Here is a 22,117-nt window from a genome sequence, read left to right as displayed (position 1 = left end):
ATTCATTCATTTACTCAGCAAATAGTTATAGATGTCTACTTTTACTAGATGTTGATTAGGCATGGGGGGAGGGTAGGAGATCAGAAAGACACCTACTCTTCATTTAAAGAGTTCAATTGATTATGGGAAAGAAAAATTACAAGATACCAGGAAAAGTGCTATAAAAGTTGGAAGTACAATGCTCTAGAAAAGGCCTAAGGAGAATACTGTTTATTTCCTTCAAGGGGCCATAGTAACCTTCACAAAGGAGGTGAAAGCCAAACTAAGGCCACCAAAAAAATTGGGGAAGTGCTCAGAGGCCAAGTCTGTAGGTAGCTGTTTTATCACGGCCACTTAACACTACTGTCCACCTGCCTAAATCTTCTGAAATATTTTTGAGAGCAATAATACTTTTCCTTATCACAATGCCTCACCTCCATAAACTTAAACATTCAGCAAGATGGCAGGAGCAAAGTACAGCTTCCTTTCTTTGCAAGTGAGACATTATCAGAGAGGAGGTGGGTTTATTACACAGGCATAAATCCACAGCAGTAAAGGAGAGGTCTGGCCCAAGCAAAATTAAATGAAAACAAAACAATACAAAACCATTGATATATGTAACAGTAAAAAGTCAGAAGAGGACTTTTGTTTTTCTTATAGTTCTTCCATCCTTATAGAAATTGTAAATGCTGCAGAAAGGGTTACTTCACATTCCATAGGGTGACACTCTAAGCTTTCCCTCCATAGTCTAGGAGACATTCTTTTAAAACCTATTTCTTGTCCTGGCTGGTGTAGCTCAGTGGATTGCATGCCTACCTGCAAACCAAAGGTCACTGGTTCAATTCCCAGTCTAGAGTACATGCCTGGGTTGTGGGCCAGGCCCCCATGGGGTGGGGGGGCAAATGAGAGGCAATCATATCTCTAAAATAAATAAATAAAACCTTTAAAGAAATTATTTCTCACTTGATATAAGGATGTTACTGATAGCTACACTGAGGCTATGCAAACCATGGCCCAAGGGTCAAATCTGGCCCGTAGCTTGTTTTTATAAGTAAAGTTGTATTAAAACACAATCATACCCATTTGTTCACATATCACCTATGGCCACTTTGTGGCTACATGGCACTATGGAGTGACCTTATGGACTGAAAAGCTAAAAATATTTGCAATCTTACCCTCCACAGAAAAATATTTGCTATCTCTGATCTATGTTAAGTTCCAAGTGAAAAATGTCTTAGAAATACTAAAATCTACTTAATCTGTTTTATCCTTATGGTCAAAGAAAACAAAATATTGTACAATGACTGTTTTTATTTTCGCCTTGGCTACCAGGAAGCACAATAAAATTAAAGCCATTTTGTAAGTCATGATTGTCAGATTACCAGTGTCACATACTCTCTATAGTCAACACTGCTGACTTTAACTTATATTTCTCCCCATGTATTTTAGAAATATATCTTGTTTAGGCATATTTAACTATTTTATTGAATGTGCTTTGCATAATCTGCTCTAACATAATATGAGATGAAGTAGGGAATAGATTATAGTAATAGATGACAAAACTGTAATTCCATCCATCTGTATCTCACTAATCAGTTAAAAACAAATAAATTCACAGGGGCATTGTAACAATGTATGTGTAGTTTTAGAAGGGGACAGTGATGGACAGGTACTCAGGCTTCTCAGCCTCAGCACTATTGATATTTTGGGCCACAGAATTCTGTTGGGGGTGGGGCCAGGGGGTCATTCTGCATACTGTAGGATGTCAGCAGCATCCCTGGTCTCTGCCACCAGATGCCAGTAGCTACTCCTTCCCCACTGTGTAAACAAAAACTGTCTGCAGACATTGCAAAACATCCCCTGGGGAGTAATACCCCACCCCCACCCCAATCTAGAGAGAGCAGCCCCCTTGTACACTATCTCCTGACGCACCTTCCCGTCCATTTGCTGTGTTCTGCCCAGGGAACAGCGATCTCCCGGAGTCTACCAAGGCTCATGGAAGACACAAAGTATCGGCGAGCAGGTTAGGCAGCAGTCCTCTTTGTACCGGGTTAGACCAGCCCTCTGCCTGACATCCAGCCGCAGCCCGGGACTGAAGATAGTAATAAGACCAAAGCCCATTAGGAGGATGTCAAATTAGGGCCCTGCACAGCTTGCTGTCTGTGCTGGACAAAAAGAGGTGAGGCCTGTCATATACTCTCAGCCCTGGTAAGGCGTTTCTTGTGATCTCTGACGACAGTAATGAATTAAATAATGGCTAGGTAATGAATTGGGTTATTTCCTAAGTCTAGAGGTCAAGAGAAATTAAACATGCAAACCTCAAGGGGTGTGAGTTGATCAAGGGCTATTTCAGTGCCTTCGCAGCAGTGGAAGCAGGACCTGAATTGGATGTGGAGACTGACAATATTGCCTGGACCCTCTCTCTCAATAGATTGTGGAAGCACGTGACGCTGATAATTGCAGAGGATGCGAGAAAATGTGACATTACCTCAGTGATGGGGGAAGCTGGATATCTTGACAAAGAAAACTTGGTTAATTATTAGCACATTTTGTCTTGTTCACACCAGAGCCCCCAGAGACTGAATTTAGAACCATCTGTGTAATTGATTATGGCAGTCTAAGTTGTATCTCAATTGATATATCCTTAAAGGCTAGGACAGCTTTGTATTTCTTTATTCCCCAAAGTGTCTGGGACATATAATAAGAGCTCAGTAGGTACTTGGTTAACTGGATAGAAGCTTAGGGTTTTATCCAGAGATATTACATCACACATACAGAGTCTGATAACAGCCAAGTCATTAGTCAGAGCCTCACAGAGAAGGAAGGAGCTGTCTATTTCACCCAGGAAAGACTTTCAGAATCTTATGCTAATAATCATACATTTTTATCATGATCTTTTCAATTTAATCTTATAAACTTTCACTATTAGATACTTAGCTTTATACACTAAAAGACAAAATTTTTCACATTTCAATTATTTTAACGAAATTATACTTCAGGAGATCTATTCTGCAGAGTCCATTATGAGAACCGATCTGTTCTATGCTATCATATCTGACTCCTGCCACTAAAGAAACAAATAATACATTCACGTGGAAAGAAGAAATCATGCCCGTCTTTCATAAAAAGGAGTCTGCAACAAAGACAATTAGAATGGAAGATCACAAAGTGGGAAAAGATAATAATTCTAAATGGTAAACTATCAAATATGTAATAACTTTATATAATTCAGAAGTGCAATTAGTCATGCACCATAAGGCATTTTAGACACATAGTGATAGTGTTACAGCAGAGTTATTATATTAAAATGATAAACAATTAGTTCTCTTGATGTTCTGTGACCCACTGTTGCATACATAGATGTGAAGAAACATTAATACTGATCACTAGTCATTCCATACGTGGACCATTGATCATCTGCTGTGTGCCAGGCAGTGTACTGTTCTGAGAGCTGAATGGTGAATAACACAGGCTGGTTTCTAACCCATTATCACTCACAGTCTAGACAGGAACCAGAGACAACCAGGCAGTTACATTACAGTGTGGTAAGGGATATGATGAGGGAAATATCAGGTTCTATTGGAACAACTAGGAGGAGAGACATTAAAAAATAATTTCTAAGCTAAGATTTAAATTATAAATAGAAATTTAGCAGGAAGAGAGGAAGGAAAAGAGTCATTGGAAGAGGGAACAGCACCTATGAAGACACGTCACCTTCTCTGGGTCATCTGACACCAGGAGCTTGACCTGTCTGGCAGACTTTAAACACGTGAGGTGATAGAGCTTCAGTTAATGGGCTTTTTGAAGACAGTAAAACACTGGCTGATAATAGCTCAAGTTGCTCTCACTGTTAAAGGTTGAATTTCCCCCAAATAGCTGTCACCTCTTATTACATCTTTTGCGTTCTTCATGCATGCGATGGTGATGGAGATGTGTGTTAGGGTTTGTGTTTCAGCTCCTTGAAACTCAGTGGAACTTTTCACTGCTTCAGCCACTACAAAATATAGTGTTTCTATCTACTTTATACTCTTGAGATCTTCACTCTGGGAACCAGCCACCATGCTGTAAGGAAGAACAAAGCCACATGTGAGTGTTATGGCCAAGAGCCAGAATCAACCACCAGACACATTAAGAAACAAATCATAAATTATTCCAGACTCTAGTTGTTGAGGTAGCCCCACCTTCAGCTTCCCCAGCTGACACTGTGAGAAACAGATGAAAAGTTTCCACTAAACCCTCACTAATCACAGTTTAATGAGAAAATAAATGATTGTTGTTGCTTTAAGCCACTAAGTTTATGATGGTTTGTTATACAAGTATAACTAAGCACTGGAATAAAAGCACAACAAAGCACAATATCATATCTTAGTCATTAATGGACCGGGACAACACTTCACCAACACAGCTGAGACGAGAGCTCTGGTTTGATTGGTGACCACCTATCCATGCCTCCAATTGCTCAGCGAGGTCAAGTAGATTGACTATAGCTACAAAGATGGGAGCAGCGGTTAGATTTCCTACGTGGCTTACCTGTCTCCAAAGCCCATGTGCCTAAAGAGCTAAGAGATTTTGCCTCCACCCTCTAGTGTCTAGTGAAGACTCCGAGAGAAAGAGTCAAATCCAAAGCCAAGGATGAGCTTTGTAGTTGAAGGGAAAAAATGACAAAATTTCTAAGAATGTTTTTGGGATCCAAAGTGCAGGAAGGAGTTTAGCAAAGTCGGGACAGGCTGAGAGGGGTTCAGGGCAAGGTTTGTTATCCAAACCAGTGTCCCCAGTCAGGACCTCCAAAGTCTCAGGAAAGCAGAACAGGGGTATGAACATTCTTTAATACCTTTAAAGGCTTCATGCAAGGGTCAGCAAACTATGGTCCATTGGCCAAATCTGACCCTTTTTTTTGTAAATAAAGTTTTATTGGCATGTAGCTGTGCCCCTTCATTTCTGTATTGTCTATGGCTGCTTTTGCCCAACAATGGCACAGAGTTGAACAGTTGCACCCCAAACCATATGGTCCACAAAGCCTAAAATATTTACCATCTGACTTTTTACAGAAAAGTTGGCAACCTGTCCTAGTTGATATCCTGTGTTGATTAGAGGCTCTGGTTAGCAGGTTTGCAAGCCTTTGTTGATTTTTTTTTTGAAAGAGAGAAAGAAGAAGGAGGAGAGAGAGAAAAAGAAACATAGATGTTGTTCCACTTACTCATGCATTCATTGGTTGATTCTTGTATGTGCTCTGACTAGGGATCGAACCCACAACTTTGGTGTATCAGGATTACATTCCAACCAACTGAGCTATGTGGTCAGGGCCTCTTTATTGAATTTTTTTAATTGAGGAAACTCATTATTACCTAACAAAAGGAGTTTGTAGACAGAATCTTCCAACAGATGGATTCCATGGAGAAAAGGGGAGGGGGGGAGTAAGACAAGTCCTTGGTGGTGGAAGGCTTAGAGCCACTGAATCAGGAAAGTGTATTATTATTTTTTTTCTTTTTTCTTTTTTTCTTTTTTGAGAGAGAGGGGAAGGGAGGGGGAGAGAAGGAAAGAGAAAGATCGATGTAAGAGAGAAACAATGATCGGTTGCCTCCTGTACGCAGCCTGACCAGGGACTAAACCCACAACCTAGTGCCCAGACTGGGAATCGAACCCACAACTTTTTGGTTTACAAGACGATGCTGTAACCAACTGAGCCATACTGGCCAGGGCAGGAAAGTGTACTATTGAAGTGACAGACAGAGAGATATTATACCGAGGATAAACATTGGTTTGTTTTATGTAGAGGTTATAAACTCAAAGTCTGTAGCCTATATCTGACGTATTTTTTTCCTTTAACATAGAGCCAATATTTAAAATAATGTCTACATATTAGCAGGCACTTCACATTAGCTGGCTCAACACCTGTTCCTAAGTCCCTTCTCCCTGGCCTGCTCCCACGACAACCACCAAGGAGGTAAATACTTTCCCAGCCTCCTATGCAGTTACGGTGACCACATGACCTCTTCTAGCCAATGAGATTTAGGCAGAAGTCTGTCAGGCCTTCTTTCCAGGCCAGGTGTTGGCTTTTCTGGTACAAAGCTAGCACTGCCTTCTCCCTTCTTCCTCCCTTGAACACAGATACCATGGCCGATTTCCAGCTTTTCCTGGTAAATGGTTGGCTCCAGCAAGACTGAGTCTGCACTCCCACCTGGCAAGTACTCACAGGAACAGTGTAGCAACTGCTCCACTTTGAACCCTGGCTGTGGGTGCTCTGGGAGGCCACAGCTGCTCTGAGTCACTTCTCTAATTTTGTATTACCTCTTCCCCCATTGCAAGGAGCTCAGGAGCTGCTGGCTGTTGCTGAGAGCTAAGTGGGACAGCCACCCAGAAGGCCAGGGTCTCTGATAAATGCTGCCTTCCTTCTCCCTCTCAACAAAGGGATCACGAAACACTCAGTCCGTACTTCATGGTAAAGGAAGTTCAGCTCTCTTAAGATGATCAAAAAATTTTTTAAAAAGGATGACAAACTGTAATGTAGAAGCTCCAAATCAGGGAGCTGTACTCTTGTTCATGATATTCCAAAAAGACCACCCGAAAGACCTGCAGATGTGGCCATCTCACTTCGCAGGGGGTACACAGATGGCAGTGCAGCAGGGGAGAGACTGCACCCCACCTCCAGCCTTGGTACTACTTACAGGGTTAGGGAGGGAGTAGTGTGTGAGAATTCTACACATTGTGATAAGCATAGGAGCCTTGAGATACGGGGGCCTTGAGAGGGCTGGACACCCAGATACAAACTGTTTTCCTCATTGTTTATGGCTGCTGGCCAGGCAGCCGCCTGTTCTCTGAGGTCATGGAAGGGCCATGTCCTGAGTTACCCCACACAAATCCACCCACTTCAGTAATCAGAGTATTATTCCTACATGGTTCTAAAGTCTCATGAGGACTTTTTCTAAGGAAAAAAGGAATATCTACATTTTTTTTTCTTCAGGTAAGTATCAATGAGTATCTCCAAAGGTCTTTATAAAAAACAATTACCAGCTCTAACAAGATGATAATAATAGCACTAAGAACATCTGTGGAAAAGGCTAGAGAGCTATAAGATGGAGGCATAGGTAAACACGCTTTGCCTTCATGCACAACCACAGCAAAAATTACAACTAAACTACAAAACAAATACCACCCAGATTCATCAAAAAATCAGGCTGTATGGAAGTCCGAAAACCAAGGATTTAAAGAGGCTACAATCATCCAGATGGGTAGGAGGTGCAGAGATGTGGAGAGATGCAGAGGTGCAGAGTAGTGCAGAGAGGCGGTGAAACCAGCAGCCGCACATTCACGTGTGATAGCTAAAAATAAGGAGGGACGTGTCAGGAGTGAGCGATCCCAGCCCCAGACCAGACCACCCAGCCCAGGTTTCCAGCACCAGGAAGATAAGTCCCCGTAACTTCTGTCTGTAAAACCAGTGGGGGTTGGGGTGGCAGAAGAAACTGTAGGATTCTTAAAAGACTCCTCTTAAAGGGCCTACAATAGACTAAGGACCCATGCAGACCCATTTCCTCTGTGATTCAGCACCAGGGCAACAGCTGGAAGGGCACCAGTGGCATGCAGTGAGAGGGGGAGACAGTGAGCTAACTGGCAGCAGGGCCAGTGCTGGGAGACAGCATCCTCCCAGGCAATCTCCAGAGGTCAGGCAGTGGCATTGTCCCCTCCCTGAGACCTCTCCCACAGAGAGCCACAGAGTGGTGAAGGGGGTTACCCCACCCTGCCAATTACCTAAGGCCCCGCTCCAAACAATTTTCAGGTGACTTTTCTAAAACAAGCCGTGCTACTAAGAGAGGCAGTCAAAGCAGCTCTACCTAATACACTTAACAAACACAGGGAGGCTGCCAAATTGAGGAGACAAAGAAATATGTCCCAAATGAAAGAACAGAACAAAACTCCAGGAAAAGAACTAAATGAAATGGAGATACACAACCTATCAGATTCAGAGTTCAAAACAGTGGTGATCAGGATGCTCAAAAAAGTCATTGGGTACTTCAACAGCATAAAAAAGACCCATGCAGAAATAAAGGTCGCATTAAGTAAAATAAAGAAAAATCTACAGGGAATCAACAGTGGAGGGGATAAAGCTGAGAGTCAAATCAATGATTTGGAACTTAAGGAAGAAAAAAAACCATTCAATCAGAACATCAAGAAGAAAAGAGAATTTTAAAAAATTAGGTTAGAATAAGTAGTCTTTGGGACATCTCCAGCACACCAACATCCAAATCATAGGGGTTCTAGAAGGAGAAGAGAAAGAGCAAGAAATTGAAAACTTATTTGAAAAAATAATGAAAGAAAATGTGCCTAACTTGGCAAAGGAAATACACCTACAAGTCCAGGAAGCACAGAGTCCAAAAGAAGATGGATACAAAGAGGATCACACCAAGACACATTGTAATTAAAATCCCAAAGATTAAAGATACTAGAAAATCTTAAGTAAGTAAGAGAAAAGCAGTTAGTTACCTACTGGGAGTTCCCACAAGACTATCAGCTGATTTCTCAAAAGAAACTCGCAGGCAGGAAGAGACAGCAAGAAGTATTCAAAGTGATGAAAAGCAAGGACCTACAACCTAGATTACTCTATCCAGCAAAGCTATCATTTAGAATGGAAGGGCAGATAAAATGTTTCCCAGGCAAGGTAAAACTAAAGGAGTTCATCATCTCCAAGTCATTATTATATGAAATGTTAAAGGTAACTATATAATAAAAAGATCAAAACTATGAACATTAAAATGGAAACAAATTCACAACAATCAACAACTGAATGTAAAAAACAAGCTAAGCAGGGAGAAAAAGATAGCAGAGGAGTGAATGGGAGTCACGCGGACCTCCTCCCAAGACCAAACTGGAATTGCAACTAAATAGTGGAGAAATCACCTGGAAAACAATGGGACGATAGAGGGAGAAGAGCCTTGGAGCTGCAGACAAACAGTGGAATCAGCTTTCACACATCCTAACGGGTGAAAAGTGCGGTGGAGGCTCAAGAGAGTGGGATGGGCACCCACGGGCACCAGCACCTGAGGGACATTGAAAAGGCCAGTTGGATCCCCCTGAGAAGAACAAAGTCTGAATCATAAACAGGGACCCCTAGACTATAGCAGCTGAAACCAGGAAAACCCACAAACAAAACACAACCCCGAAAAGCTTAGGGGCGCTCTCTGCCAGACACAGGTGGCTGGAGATGCAAGGAGGTATTTAAAGGGCCAACGCAAAAATCTGCAGTGGCACCTGTCTTCCTTGATCTCTGGGTAGAGGTGGTAGGAGAGTGGGCTGCTGCCTGAGGAAAGATTGGCGAGGAAAACTTTGTGAAAAGAACAGAGACTGTGGCCAGTGGAGCCCCGGTCATAACTTACCTCCCACTCTGCAGCTACCACCTCGCCCAGGCATAAGAGAATCAATTAACCTGCCATTTGTGCTCTCTGCACACAGCTCATGTGCATGTGGGCTAGGGGCTCAGTGCAGACTGGCTGGAAGAAATAGAGGATCCCTGGCCCAAGGGGACACACAGCTGCACAGAGACCCTTGAGGAGAGACTGGAGAGGTAGGTGTTGGAGAAAGAACTAGAGGATTATCTGAGATCCCCACAGCAGAGTCCCTCCCCATTCCATAGTCCCAATTTGCGCAGACAACCGCGCCCCCAAAGAGGCAGAAGCGGGGTGGGAGCCAGAAGGTGCACAATTAAGTCTGCAGAAATAGTGGATCCCTAGCAGAAGGGGTCACAGAGCTGCCCAGAGACCCTTGGGGAGAGACTGGAGACAGGCTTAACTGGAGAGTCCAGGAGCTGACTTCTTCCCATTTCCGTAGTCTCCATTTTGTGCAGGCAGGCCACGCCCCCAAAAGCGGGAGAAAGCACACAATAGAAGACCCTAAACTGACCAGTGCCCGGGCTTCCAGTCAGTAGGCAGCAGGAGAGCATGCAAGGTCGAGCGAGTACACCTGGCCAGGAGAGCACCTGCCCAGGCCAGAGCGCGGGTGCGCCCTGGCTGGCAGGGGATTCTGCCCCAGCGGCGGATTCTGCCCGGGAGGCGAGTGCGCTCAAGGATCCAGCATGAGAGAGCAGAGCGATCTGCAGAAATAGTGGATCCCTGGCTAAAGGGGTCACAGAGATGCCCAAAGCAGGAGTCAGACACAGACAGTAGATTCCTGGAAGGCTCAAACAAAAGACCCAAGGTCAGATAGGGTCAACAACTGATATCATCAGAGGCAGACCCAGAAAGAAAAATAAATTTAAAATAAATAAATAAATAAAAGACCCGACTCCTACCATAGAAATTTAATCCACAAAGTCAGGAAATCTAGACGGATCAATTGAAGCAGAAGCAAAAATAAACAAACAAACAAACAAACAAATAAATAATGGACCCTCACAGAAATGGGAAGAAAAAGAAGTTCCCCCCAAATAAGGGGACAAGAGGAATCCCCACAGAGAGAGCTAAATGAAATAGAGGCAAGGGAACTATCAGATATTGAATTCAAAACAATGACTAAAGAAGCTCAATGAGCTCAGCCAGCTCAAAGATAACTATGAGAAATTGCAGAGAAACTATCAGGATCTTACAACAAACTATATCAGCCTGGAAAAGGACATAGAAACTATCAAGAAGACACAAGAGGATATGAAGAATACCATTTCTGAATTGAAGAACACAGTAGAAGGAATCCAAAGCAGGCTGGATGAAGTCAAGGATCGAATCAGTGAGATGGAGGATAAGGTAGAAAAAAGCTCCCAGATAGAACAGGAAATGGAAAAAAGACTCAAAAAGAATGAAGAGGCATTTAGGGAAATGCAGGACAACCTGAAACGTAATAATATCCGTATAATAGGGATACCAGAAGGAGAAGAAGAGGAGCAAGGGATAGAGAACCTCCTCAAAAAAGTAATGATGGAAAATTTCCCCAATTTGAGGAGAGAAAAGGTCTCATAGATACAGGAGGCACAGAGGACCCCACTCAAGAGGGAACCAAGGAGGTCCACTCCAAGACACATCATCATTAAAATGGCAAATATCAAAGACAAAGAAAGAATCCGAAAGGCAGCAAGGGAGAAACAGGGAGTAACATACAAGGGAGCCCCGATACGGCTAGCAGCTGACTTCTCAACAGAAACACTACAAGCCAGAAGGGAATGGCAACAAATACTCCAAGTCATGAAAAGCAAGGGCCTACAACCAAGGCTGCTCTACCCAGCAAGGCTCTCGATTAAAATAGAAGGGGAATTAGGAGTTTTCCAGACAAAGGAAAGCTAAAAGAATACATCTCCACCAAAACAGCACTACAAGATATGCTAAAGGGACTGGTTTAAAAAGATGAAGAAAAGAGTGAGAAAAAGAAAAACACAGGTACAAAGAGAAGAAATGAATAGGTTTCTATTAACTCTCAATGTAACCAGACTAAATGCCCCAATCAAAAGACACAGGATAGCTGAATGGATAAGAAAACATGACCCACACATATGCTGCCTACAAGAGACCCACCTCAGAGCAAAAGGCCTACACAGATTGAAAGTAAAGGGATGGAAAAAAATATTCCAGACAAATGGGCAAGAGAAGAAAGCAGGGGTAGCAATACTTATATCAAACAAAATAGATTTCAAAACAAAGGCCATAAAAAGAGACCCAGAGGGACACTTTATAATACTTAAAGGAAGAATCCATCAAGAAGACATAAACATTGTAAACTTATATGCACGCAACAAAGGAGCACCCAAATATGTAAGGAAAATCTTGGAGGGCTTCAAAAAAGATATAGACAGCAACACACTGATAGTAGGGGATTTTAACACCCCACTGTCAAAAATGGACAGATCTTCCAAACAAAACATTAACAAAGATATTGTGGAGTTGAATGACGCACTGAATCAAATAGACTTAACTGACATATATAGAACCTTCATCCCAAAGAAACAAAATACACATACTTTCCAAATGCGCATGGAACTTTTTCAAAGATAGACCACATGATAGGACACAAAGCAAGCCTCAGCATATTCAGGAAAATTGAAATAATACCAAGCTTTCTCTCAGACCACAAGGGCTTGAAACTGGAAATCAACCTCAAAGAGAAACCTCAAAAACTTGCAAACTCATGGAGACTGAACAGTAGACTATTAAACAATGAATGGGTCAATAATGAGATAAGAGAAGAAATCAAAAAATTTCTGGAAACAAATGAAAATGAACATACAACAGTCCAAAACCTATGGGACACAGCAAAGGCAGTTCTGAGAGGCAAGTTCATAGCAATACAGGCTCATCTAAAAAAGATGGAAACATTTCAAATAAAAGACCTAACACTACAATTTCAAGAACCGGAGAAACAACAACAAATAAATCCCAGAGTAAGTAGAAGGAAGGAAATAATCAAGATCAGAACAGAACTGAATGACATAGAGAAGAAAAGAACAATTCAAAGTATCAACCAATCCAGAAGCTGGTTCTTTGAAAAGATAAATAAAATCAACAAGACTTTGAGCGGACTCATGAAGACAAAAAGGGAGAGGACCCAAATAAATAATATCAGAGATGAAAGAGAAGAAATAACAACTGATATCACAGAAATACAAAGGACTGTAAGAAACTACTATGAACAATAGTATGCCACGAAATTTGAAAACCTCAATGAAATGGACAAATTTCTAGAAAAGTATAATCTTCCAACACTGAATGAAGAAGAAGCAGAAAGCCTGAACAGGCCAATAACAGCTGGGGAAATCGAAGCAGTAATCAAGAAATTCCTGGCACACAAAAGCCCTGGGTTGGACGGTTTCACAGGAGAATTTTACAAAACATTTAAGGAAGAGCTAACCCCTGTCCTTCTCAGACTATTCCAAAAACTCCAAGATGAGGGAAGACTCCCAGACTCTTTTTATGAGGCCAGCATCACCCTGATCCCAAAACCAGATAAAGACCCTACGAAGAAAGAAAACTACAGGCCAATTTCACTGATGAACATAACGCTAAAATCCTCAAAAAAATATTGGCAAACCGCATCCAGCAACACATTAAAAAGATTATCCACCATGATCAAGTGGGATTCATCCCAGGGATTCAGGGATGGTTCAATATACACAAATCAATAAACATAATACATTACATAAATAAAAGAAAAGACAAAAACCACATGATCATCTCGACAGATGCAGAAAAAGCATTCGATAAAGTACAGCACCCATTTCGGATCAAAACATTCAGCAAAATGGGAATACATGGGGTACCTCAACATAATAAAGCCATATATGAACAACCTACAGCCAACATCATACTCAACGGGCAAAAACTAAAAGCTTTCCCACTAAGATCGGGAACACGACAAGGATGTCCGCTTTCAGCACCTCTATTCAACATAGTATTGGAAGTCCTAGCCACAGCGGTCAGACAGGAGAAAGAAATGAAAAGCATCCAAATAGGAAAAGAGGAAGTAGAACTATCATTCTTTGCAGCTGACATGATAGTGTACATAGAAAACCCTGTAGACTCCACCAAAAAACTACTCAATCTAATAAGTGAATTTGGCAAAACAGCAGGATACAAAGTCAATATTCAGAAATCAAAGGCATCTTTGTACACCAGCAATGAAATAGAAGAGGAAGAAGTCAGAAAAAAAATACCATTCAAAATAGCAACAAGAAAAATAAAGTATCTAGGAATGGATTTAACCAAGGAGGTAAAAGACCTGTAGGCAGAAAACTATACAACATTGAAGAAAGAAATTAAGGAAGACACAAATAAATGAAAGCATATATCATACTCATGGATTGGAAGAATTAACATCATCAAAATGTCCATACTACCCAAAGCAATTTATAGATTCAATGCAATCCCTATTAAGATACCAATGAGGGATTTCACAGAAATAGAACAGACATTTCAAAAATTTATATGGAACCATAAACAACCCCAAATAGCCACAGCAATTTTGAGAAAGAAAAACAAAGTTGGAAGGATCACAATACCAGACATCAAACTATATTACAAAGTCACTATATTCACAATAATCTGGTACTGGCACAAGAACAGACCCACAGACCAGTGGAACATAAGAGAAAGCCCAGAAATAAGCCCAGGTCTATATGGGCATCTAATATTTGACAAAGGGGGCAGAAGCATAAAATGGAGCAATAATAGCCTCTTCAGCAAAGGGTGTTGGGAGAGCTGGACGGCTACATGCAAAAAATTGAAATTGGATCATCAGCTGACACCATACACAAAAAATGAATCAAGATGGATAAAAGATTTAAATATAAGTTGCAACACCATAAAAGTCCTAGAGGAGAATATTCACAGGAAACTCTCAGATATCCCATGCAGCAATTTTTTCACCAATGTGTCTCCTAAAGCAAGGGACATAAAGGAAAGAATAAACAAGTGGGACCTCATCAAAATAAGAAGCTTCTGCACGGCTAAAGAAAACATCAGCAAGATGAAAAGGGAGCCAACCGTATGGGAAAATATATTTGCTAATGATACATCAGATAGAGGTTTGATCTCCAAGATATATAAAGAACTCACTCAACTCTACTCCAAGAAGACAAACGATCCAATCAAAAAATGGGCAAAGGACCTGGGCAGATGCTTTTCCAAGGAAGAGATACAGAGGGCCCAGAGGCATTTGAAAGGATGCTCAGCATCACTAGCCATCAGAGAAATGCAAATGCAGATCAAAACCACAATGAGATACCACCTGACACCGGTCAGAATGGACATCATAAACAGATAACAAACAACAGGTGCTGGTGAAGCTGTGGAGAAAAGGGAACACTAGTACACTGTTGGTGGGAATGCAGACTGGTGCAGCCATTGTGGAAAACAGTGTGGAATTTCCTCAAAAAGCTGAAAATGGAACTGCCTTTTGATCCAGTGATTCCCCTGCTGGGACTATACCCTAAGGATCCCAAAACGCCAATTCAAAAGAACCTATGAACCCCAATATTCATAGCAGCACAATTCACAATAGCCAAGTGTTGGAAGCAACCTAAATGCCCATCAGTAGATGATTGGATCAAAAAACTATGGTACATTTACACAATGGAATACTATGCAGCAGAAAGAAAAAAAGGAACTACACTTCGCAACAGCATGGATGGAACTAGAGAGCATTATGCTAAGCGAAATAAGCCAGGGGGTGAAAGACAAATACCATATGATCTCACCTATAAGCGGAACCTAACCAACAATACAAAGATGCAAGGAAAATAAGACCAGCAACACTGGAAGAAAAAAAACCAACAGAGACACGAGGGAAGGAGGGAGGGATGGGCGAGGGAAAAGGAAGGGAAGGGGAAAGTCAAGGAACATATAGCAAGGACTCATGGACAAAACCAAAGTGGGGAAGGATTGAGGGAGGGAGAGGGCGGAGGGGGCAGGGGAAAGTGGTGGGGGGAAGGCAGAGACAAATGTATTTGGAAAAATAAATTAATTTTAAAAAGTCAAAAAAATAAAATAAAATAAAATAAAGAAACAAATAAAAGAAATCACTAAGCCAAATTCTTTCACAGAAAAATCCTAACAAGAAACTGTTATGTTGTATCTTCCCAGAAGATAAGGAAAGATCCAAAGCTTCTCAATTCATTCTTTGAGACTAGCATAATTTTAATGTTAAAACTAGACAAGAATAGAGTTGAGATAAAGAGAATTCTAGGCTAATGTCATTCCTGAATATAATTACTAAAGTTTTAAGTGTAACATTAACAAATTGAATACAAAGTCAACACCCATTCATGTTTAAAAAACAGAAACTCAGAGCAAGCTAGAACATAAAAATCAACTTATATTTTTAACCCTATATATACTTCTGAATTCTAAAAATTTTATCGATTACTTATGTGCTCCATGTTTGTTTAATTAAAAAAAATAAAAATTCATGCACAAAAAAATAAATAAATAAAAATTTAAAAAATTTAAAAACAAGCTAAGCAAAAAACTAGAGGAGTAACAGAATCATAGATACGGAGCTCATTTGGAGGGTTATCAGCTGTGGGGAGAAGGGGGAGGAAGGGGGAAAAGGTGCAGGTATTAAGAAGTACAAATTGGTAGGTAAAATAGACAGGGGATGTTAAGAACACTACAGGAAATAGAACTCATATGCATGATCCATGGACATGAACTAAGGGAAGGGATTACTAGAGGGAATGGGGGTACCTGGTGGAAGGGAGCAAATGGGGGAAAAATTGGTACAATTGTAAAAGCATGATCAATAAAATATATTTTTTAAAGAAAGAACATCTGAGACAGTTTGTCCCTAATAAAATTATAAATGTTAGCTGATTCCATTACTCAAAGCTTTCACTCAGTACACACATCATGTATTATATCATTATGAATTCTGAGAAGTATCAGGCATGGTGACTTAGAAGAGGTGCTGCTATTGTATAGGAAACCTCACATTTCATACTGTAACTCACCTGCTTTCCTAGTGCTCTCTGGGTTTATTTTAAAAGCTCTAGCCCCTGACAGTGTGGCTTAGTTGGTTGGAACATCATCCTATGACCAAAAGGTCATATGTTCAGTCCTGGTCAGGGGGTCCCTGACCCCCTGTGGGTCCCTGGTCCATGTGCTACAGGAGGCAACCAATATTTCTCTCCTGCATTGACATTTCTCTTTCTCCTCTTTTCTCACTTCCTCTCTCCCTAAAAGCAATGAAAACACGTCCTTAGGTAAGTATTTTTTTAAAAAAGCCCTAAAAGTAGGTGAATGGTAGCTTTCCTTAAGGTATTAAAATAACCTCAGGACTCAACTTACAACACAGGATGGGATGTAATACTCTAACTAACAAAGCACTATTGCCAAAATGAAAATCACAAATGCACAGCAACTGAGAAAAGGGCACAACGCCAACATAACAACCTGAGTAAATATTGTTTTGATCGAATTACTAGATGTGTTTTGTCCTCTTTCTAAACCTGTTCTGTTTTTAACTAATGCTGACATTTATAAATTGGGTCGAGGGGGTGTTGAGGGTTTTTACATTGTTTCTGAATGAACAAGGCAGCTACTCTGCATTTTGTCATAAAGCAACCACATAGAAAGTGAGTCCTTAATCATTATCTTCTGTTTGGCTTTACTTGCATCTCTATGTTCTCTACCATCTTCGTAGAGAAAAATGGTACTTGACTAGTTTCCCCCAGGAAATAACTTAGTCAATGGGTTTTCCTCCATTGACTTTTGTTGAATATGAGAAACTCTGATTCATGATTCTGATTCTGGAGCCTGTGTTCTAGGACAGGGGGCCACATTCTTCACGTTTACATTTCTGTGTCTTGTACACACTGATCTGAGCTCTACCTCCTGGAGGGTGAAAGAATCTTCCCATTTCTTCTTCTGTAATGTAGTCCCTCACAGAGACTTGAATTCCATTTTCATGTGCCATCTTTTCTTTCCCAATTCCTTACATAAGTTGTCCAGCCAGAAAAACACTTAGTTTGCCAATGTCCTCTTTAAGGCAGGAGGTAGAGCCCTGACTGGTGTGGCTCAGTGGGTTAGGCATCATCCTGCAAGGCAAAAGATCATCAGTTTGATTCCTGGTCAGAGCACATGCCTGGGTTTCAGGCCAGGTCCCTGGTTGGAGTCATGCAATCTCATGCAAGATCGATGTTTCACATCAATGTTTCTCTCCCTCTCTTTCTCCCCTCCTTCCCCTCTCTCTAAAAATAAAATATTTTAATAAAAAATAAAGTATGAGGTAGAAAAGCAGTAGTGAAAATCAATGAAACTAAAAGTTGGTTTTTTGAAAAGATCAACACTGACAATTTTTGAGCTAGACTGACTAAGAAAAATTGGGAGGCGACACAGGTCACCAAATTAAAAATAGATGAAGAAAAAGCATTTGATAGAATCTAATATTCTTGAGAGTCAGGATAAAGACTCTCAACTAACTTGAAATAGAAGGAAAATTCCTCAGCATCATAAAGAGCATCTACAAAAAGTCTGCATCCAATATCACACGTAGTGATATGAACGCTTACCAGACTGAAAGCTTTATTCCTCGGATCAGGAACAGAGCAGCGATGTCCACTTTCATCACTTTTATTCATTATTGTGTTGGAGATTCTAGCCAGTGCAAACAGGAAAAATGAAGAAACAAAAAGAAAAGAAAAAGATAGCATGAGGTAGAAAATGGGTCCTGTTGTTCCGGAGGCTTCTGTCCAGCACAGCCCTCCGGGGGCACTACAGTAGAGACCTCACTTTGCCCGCCCAGCATCCTTTGCTCTCCAAGGGGACCCCCACCCCCTGCCACTGACTCTCAGTCCTTGTAGATAGAGGGGTGGCTCTATCCCTGGTACAAGAGAGGGCATTTGTCCTTGACCCAGGCCAAGACTGTCAGTTTATTTTATCTTCTTTAGCTACATAGATGATTCATGAAGGTACGCATGACCCCTGTGAACTTCATTCTGGCCTTTCATCTCAGCTGTGGAGAAAAATATAACCTCTCTCCACTGGAATGGCTATAAAGATGGAGTTTAAGACTGAAGTAAATTACCTTTACCATCAAAAATAAAAGTTGGGAGAAGGGAGACAACACAGAAGAAATCCAAGCAGAGAGATGGAGACAAAATCCTGGTAACAGGTGGGTAGTGTCTGAGCTTATCTACACAGCCACTCTAGAAGCCAGAATTATTCACGGCCTTCTCACATACATGGGCCATGGAATATCCCTTTGCTTCAGCCAATTTTAATTGAGTTTCTGGCACTGGCAATGAACAAAGTCCTGACTAATACAGGGATAATGCCATCCCCCAACCCACGCCTGGATTTTCACATTAGCCTTTGTCAGATCTCACCATTACCCTCTTAGAATTCGCAAGTCATGCTTTTGTCATTCCCCTACTTGAATATAAGTCCTAGTAGAATCAGGACTATCCATTTTGTTTTCTAGTATATCCCCACTGCCCAGCACTCAGCGGGTATTCAATCAATAGAAATTCATGAACGAAGGAATCTACAGATGAATGAATGATGATGAATGGATTGATCTGTTCAGAATCTGGAGTTTAAATACAGCTTTAAAGGTCTTTAACTTCTAGAACTTACTTTCTCTTTTTAAAATGCTGACCATGCCCATCTCCTGTCTACTCACACCTCTCCATGATGTCTCAAAATTACAGAAACTGTCGATGAGATTGCGATCACAATTTTCTCAGTGTCCTCTGTGAGAAATAATTCATCTAGTCCTATGGATATGGACTTGCTTAAATCAATAGGATGCACTTTTATCACCGTCTCAACTACCTTTGATTCCCATTTTCTCCTGTTCATGTTCTTCACCCCTTTTACAGGGTGCTGATTGTTTTCTTTGATAGGAAAGCAGAGGTAACGTGAGCCGCAGTGGCCCGGCGTTTACTCTGCCATTGCTTCCCAGGGCTCACCTGCCCAATGGCAGGTCTGTCCACCACTGCCTGTCCAAACTGTTCTCACTGTGTTTGGTTTGTCAAAACCTGCCCTCATATATACCTCAGTTTATTTTATGTGCTCTGTTTCAAACCAATTTTATCAATGAAGTCCACTCTTTTTTTTTTTTTTTTACAATATTCCTCTTTGGCTACATTTTCTCCCCTCTTTCCTCTCTCTCATACACCCCCCACACACACACAAACTATCTTTCAGGTCTTTGTAGTTATATAATCAGAATTTCTCTTTTAAAAACCTTTATTTCTTCTGGTACTCTGTTCTGTGTATTTGTTTTCTAAAAATGTCTACATTTTCTATGAGTTTGAGTTGAAAATATTCTCTCCTCAAATTGGGCCACCTGTCTGGCTTCACCCGTCTGCCCTTCTGTTGGACTCTCCTGCACAGACCAGCAACGGCCATGGTTTTCCACAGCCCCATCAGCTCCAAGTACCTACAAGCGCCTTCTGTGCGGTAATAAGGCCGTTTCCTGCCTCTCGGTGTGAGCAGTGTCCAGTTACCTTTCTGCTGGCCTTTCTGAGGACAGCAGCATCGTTCAGCCTTCCTTCCTCACTGAGCCTGCTCCCTGTAAGTTGCAGTTTTTACATGAAGTTGGTTTAGAAAAAAAGGCCCTACGGTTTTATTTGTCCCCTTCTACTATTTCTCAAGGATCATATTTACAACGAGTGGCTGAGTGTGTGTGTATGTGGGGGGTTTCCAGTTCTCTTAAGTTTTAGACTATGTCCACATATTTCAGTTGGCTATATATTTATCAGAACTATGGTAAATTCGATCTTGTTTAAGAAAAATCTAAATGTGTCACATAAAAATGCAAAAATATAAGTTCACAATTATCTCTCAACAGGGAAGTTTCCTTAGGTCTCCTGCTTTCATAATTCATGACTAAAATAAAGATATATGACAATTAAATAGTTCAACAAACATGTATAAATGCTGATATCCCCAAATATGCTACTAAGCTTTGTGCGTATGTCCCTATCATGAGGTTTATCAGTCTTCCTTTTACATGAATCATTGATACATGAATCCCTTACCTACTACACTGAGCCCCGGAAGCCTGTGGGTTGAACATGGTAATGTATGTGGAAGGTGGCGAGTAAACACTTAGTTCATGGAGCTGAACTTTGGGCTCCACATAAAATCAATAGGACACAAAAGAATGCACTGTCTGCAGGCTCTTTAACATCATCATCTACACAGAAACATCTCGTATATTAAATATGAGTTACTTTAGGCTATTAATTAAAAGAGCCTAAACGCTTCCTGTTCAGAAATGCTTTGAACATGTCCTTTAAAGCCCAGGCTGTCTTTTTTTATGTATTATAATTCAGGCAGGTCTGCCTGGTAGTCAGTTGGCATTCGAGGTGATATATCAGTTCCCCTCTGATGATCCTACGCTAAAAAACGAAGAGCAAGGAAACGTGCCCATCCTTTTGGAGTGTGTATATCAAAAAGTACCTTAAAGTGCTTCATACAAAATAAATGATCCAAGGAAAGAATCTCCTACACAAGGAGCTGTACAACCATGTTGTTCAGGATAGATCGTCATCAAAACTCATACGAGCGCTTTCTGCAAAAGCATCACCAGAAGCACGTGGCATCCTGAAACACAGCCCTCTCACCACCGGAGCGGGGTCTGTGGTTTAGAAGGGTGTTTTAGATGCTGTCCACTCTGCTCCCCACTGTTGTCCCAGCACTCAGAGATTTTTCACCAATGACTGCCGTCCCCTCAAGTCCCTGTATTTCAGCAGAGAGTAAAATGATCCTTGTATATAACTTTGGTGAGTTTGTAAAACACACTCCCATCTTTGGGATGGAAGCTGCTGAAGAAAGATGATTTCATTACAGTTCACAAAACCATTTCCGAAATGTGCCTCTTTGGCCATTAGAGTCAAGTTCAAAAATAGAAGCCTTATCCAGAGAACTACTGTCACAGAAAGACGTTCTCCTCATAATTGGAGGGCACGCTTTAGTCTGTTACATTAGACTACTTGGATATTAAATCTATATCCTAAGACTGTCTCAGTTGATCTTTTAGGACAATTGAAAACATAGCATTTGATCCCTGCACATACAACACGAGTGCTACAACCACCAAATTAGGCCATTTTGCAGAGAACACCCAGGCATTAGTTCTGTTTAAGCTGTTCCAGGCTTAACATTTCATCACCCAATTTCAGAAAACAGGATATCAAGTTGGTTAGGATTCAGTGAAAGTTTAGACCACAGCACATTTTGCAAACAGAACATTTGCTTCCATCCACGATGCCAGATAAGAGTAGGGGAGGAGGGGGAAAGAGACATCTTCCATGTTTTCTAAGCGTTAAAATTGGACTTGCCTGATGCTGCCAGTGATACCTTTTGGTATCACTGGATTTGATGATGTTACAATATAAATAATGAGTTAAACAAATTTGGAGAGTCTGATAAATGAACACAGGGACCATTTAGTAGCAGAGAGCACAGGTATCTAAATGGGCACGTAACTGATCCACGTTGCTGATGTCTCATGGGCTGCAGACTCCAGGGTGGCCGGGCCCCAGTCCCCTCCACACACCGGGAACTAGAATGCACTCGGCCTGCATCCGTTCTGACAAGGCTTCAAGAACAGATGCTTTGCCCTAAAAAATCATCACAACTTCAGTTCTTTTTTTCTGTTATTTTTTGGAAATATCTTCATTTGTTGAGAAAATCAGACCTGTTAACTACTGGTAGGTGCCTGG

The 22,117-nt window shown here is 41.2% G+C and overlaps 1 protein-coding gene across 1 annotated transcript in view; it reads right to left on the bottom strand.

The window, feature by feature from the left end:
* Nucleotides 1-17,444: 17,444 nt before the first annotated feature.
* WTIP (WT1 interacting protein) overlaps nucleotides 17,445-22,117 on the bottom strand; it is a 28,031-nt gene continuing 23,358 nt past the window's right edge. The window contains exon 9 of the mRNA XM_054589009.1: nucleotides 17,445-17,479. The gene's annotated coding sequence lies outside the window, so the exon portion shown is untranslated. The remainder of the gene's footprint in view (nucleotides 17,480-22,117) is intronic.

The sequence above is a fragment of the Pteronotus mesoamericanus genome, unplaced genomic scaffold (genome assembly GCF_021234165.1).
Source record: "Pteronotus mesoamericanus isolate MK-2021 breed Mesoamerican mustached bat unplaced genomic scaffold, CSHL_Meso_final scaffold_165, whole genome shotgun sequence".
NCBI lineage: Eukaryota > Metazoa > Chordata > Mammalia > Chiroptera > Mormoopidae > Pteronotus > Pteronotus mesoamericanus.
The sequence above is the reverse complement of the archived record's forward strand: the minus strand, read 5'-3'. Positions and strand labels throughout refer to the sequence as shown.